This window comes from Nannospalax galili, unplaced genomic scaffold (genome assembly GCF_000622305.1).
Source record: "Nannospalax galili isolate Female #2095 unplaced genomic scaffold, S.galili_v1.0 scaffold1398, whole genome shotgun sequence".
Taxonomy (NCBI): Eukaryota; Metazoa; Chordata; class Mammalia; order Rodentia; family Spalacidae; genus Nannospalax; species Nannospalax galili.
In genome coordinates this window covers 783,679-787,267 of record NW_008342016.1, presented here as the reverse complement: position 1 = coordinate 787,267, position 3,589 = coordinate 783,679, and the positions used below count along the sequence as shown (strand labels likewise).

Here is a 3,589-nt window from a genome sequence, read left to right as displayed (position 1 = left end):
GGAAGTTGACTTTTGTTTTTTGAGACAGGGTCTCTCAGAAGAAGGAGGGGGAGGAAGAAGAAGAGGAGAAGGAAGAGGAAGAGGAAGAAGAGGAGGAAGAAGGAGGAGGGAGGGAGGGAGGAGGAGGAGGAGGAGGAGGAGGAGGAGAAAAGATATTAGCAGAAATGGTCTTAAACTGGTACATTACATTTGGCTTCTGGCATTTTCCCCAGGTCAGAGTCTAAATATTGGCTGAACTTACAGGATACACCTTATGCTGAAAAGATCTTGCGATGTTGATTGAGTGCCAAGTGAAGCAGCCTCCCAGTGTTTCAAAGTTTTCATTTCTGCTTAGCAACCAACACTTGCCTTCATGGCCTACAGTTAACTTTGTAATGTGAGCTAAACCATAGGAAGATTTCTTTAGCGTCCCTGGGGGACAATGGGTAGTAGTGTTTTTGGTGTCCCAACTAGGGTATTCCCCTGTCATCTAGTGGGTAGAGGCCAAGGATGCTGCTAAGCATTTTGCAATGGACAGAACAATATATCACAAAAACTAATTATCTGTCCTTAAATCTTAATGACGTAAGTTCAAGAAACTCTAAAATAGAAGATTAAATCTTTAAGAATATGTTGACAGACCCAGGCATGGTAGCACACACTTTTAATCCCAGCACTTGGAAGGCAGACACAGGCAGATTTCTTTCTGGGAGCTGAAGGCCAGCCTGGTCTACACAGAAAATTCCAGGCCAGTTTGGCCACATAGTAGAACCCTGTCTCAACAATAATAAAAACAATGCAAAAAATATTTGACAGCAAAATAGCTAAGCTATATTTCAGACATTTTGATCAAGACCAAAATCATAATCCCAGCACTCTGGAGACAGAGGTAGGCTGATCCTGTGAGATCTAGGCCAGCCTGGTGTACATAGCCAGCTGAAAAAAAAACAAAAAAAAATGAGGGATGGAGAGAACAGTGGGTAAAAACAGTTGCTTTACAAGCATGAGGACTTGAGTCTGAACTACCAGCACCTATATAAAAAGCCCAGGCATGACCCTAGTGTCAGGAGTGCTGAGACAGGTGGAAACCAATAACTTCAAGTTCAATGAGAGACCCTGTCTCAGGGGAATGAGGCAGAGAGTAATGGAACAGGACATCTGACATCTTACATGGGGGTGTACAACACTGTACAGCTGTACACATGAATACACTACACACAAAAAATAAATAAATAAGAAACAAAAACTAAAAAAAATAAAATTGTAGGAATAGGAAAAGGAAAAATCAAAATCACAGTACCAATTTAAGACTATTTCTGCTAATATCTTTTCTTCTTCTTCTTCTTTTTTTTTTAGATAAGGCCTCCCTGTTTCCTAGCTGGTCTAGAACTCACTATGTAGACCAGGTGACAGAGATCTGCCTGCCTCTGTCTCCAGAGTGTTGGGATTAAAGGCGTGCACCACCACACCTGGCCAAGATGGCCTTCATAGATAAGGACAGTGGAGAACCATGCACCTATGTGGCTCCGAGGGATACACTGAAGCTCTGGAGTCTGTCAGAGACTTAGATGGGAAATCACAGGTTTCAACACAGTGAGTTAGCAAAATGTTCAGTGCTCCACCAGCCTTACCTAAAGCTGGCAGAAAGGCTTTGGAAATTGTCAACAAAGCTGCAGAAAAGTCAGTCAAGACTAAGACTAATGTGCAGAAAAAAAAAAAAAACCAGCCTTCAGTGTGGAAAAAGATCACCAAGAAGACTATTAAAGCAAACATACACATCGCTCCCTTTGAATGAAGTGCATCTTATGATTCTCGATGAGGAGAGGGGACTAGAGAAGCTATTGCACCTGCCCCCTCCCCCACTTCACCTATGAAGATGTCCTTTCCATCATGGGAAACTGATCTGTTGCAGTCTCCTCCCAGCATTCTCTCAACCCTGGATGGTGAACTGCCACCTGTTCGCTATGATATAAATATTTAAACATTTTATTCCAAAGCAATTTTTGTGTATAGCAGAGAGAAGAAAGGAAGGAAGGAAGGAAGGAAGGAAGGAAGGAAGGAAGGAAGGAAGGAAGGAAGGGAAAGAGAGAGAGATATGAGAGAGAGAGAGAGAGAGAGAAACTAGACATATCAGCTAGATGTAGTGGTACAAACTTGTGTAATCTCAGCACGTGGGAGTAGAGGGCAGGAATTCCAGAAGTTCAAAGTCAGGCTGGGCTACAAAGTGAAATTCTATCTCAAAACAAACAGACAGACAGCAACAAACAATGGGAAATGCCAAAAAAAGGTATTTCAAAATGGGTATGGCAAATATTTGTTCCCATACTTTAGAGCTACTTAGATGCAAACTGAACAAGAAAAATATTTCTTTCTTCTTTTCACCTGAATAACTGCAATTTTTATTTTTACTTAAGTTACAGCCCAAATATTTTATCCTTTGTGGTGAAATCACCATCTCTTCCAGAAAGTCTCTTTTCTGTAATCCTATCACACAACAAACAGCATTACAGAGTGAATTCAAGGCAAACCTGGGCAACTTGAAATAAAAAGTAGCCAAAGATGTCTTTGAACTTCTAATCCTCCTTCCTCTAGGTGCTAGAATTACATGTGTACATCATCATGTAGGTTAAATAAATCTTTAAAATGTATAATCAGCTGGGCGTGGTGGCACACGCCTGTAGTCCCAGCACTTGAGAGGCAGAAGCAGGCGGATCTCTGTGAGATCAAGGCCAGCCTGGTTTACATAGTGAGTCCAGGACAGCTCGGGCTACAGGGAGACCCTGTCTCAAAAAGACCAAATAATAAATAAATAAATAAATAAATAAATAAATAAAATAAAATAAAATATATAATCAATTGCCAGGCATGGTGGCATATGCCTTTAATTCCAACACTCATGAGGCAGAGGAAGGCAGATCTCTGAGATCAAGGCCAGCTTGGTCTGTATAGCAAGTTCCAGGACAGTTGGGCTACACAGAAATCCTGTCTCAAACAAACAATAAACAACAAAAAAAATACATATATGATCAATTTACTGAAAAAAATACAATTTCCAGATATCCCACACCCATATTAACATTTTACATTACTATGATTCATTTGTCACAATTAATATTATCATTAACTACAGTCTATACTTTGGTCAAATTTCCTAATTTTTTACCCAATGTCTTTCTATTTCTGTTCGAAAACTCCATCAAGGAGTCTATATCACATTTAGTCATATTTTCTTAGATTCTTCTTGGTTTAACAGTTTCTTGTTTCTTATTTTTGTGACCAGGATAAGTTTGCTGTGTATAGTCGGGTATTTTGTATAATATCCTTCAACTGGGATTAGGTTGAAGTTTTTCCTCATGACTACATTGGGGTTATGGGGAGGGCAAGATCACATAGGTAAAATGCTAGTCTCTTCCCACTGAATCATATACACACTACCTTCATGACTTATGATAAATCAGGCTGATGCGAACCTTGATCACGTGGCCAATTACTGTTTGTTAGACTGCTGTGCCTGAGATATTCCTTTCTCTCCCTTTACATTCTACACACTTTGGGGGTTTGTTTTGTTGTGGTTGTTGTTGTTGTTTGAGACAGGGTTTTACACAGCCCA

General features: G+C 40.2%; 1 pseudogene; it reads left to right on the top strand.

The window, feature by feature from the left end:
- The first annotated feature begins 1,445 nt into the window (after positions 1 to 1,445).
- Positions 1,446 to 1,960, top strand: LOC115071194 (annotated as a pseudogene).
- Positions 1,961 to 3,589: the final 1,629 nt, after the last annotated feature.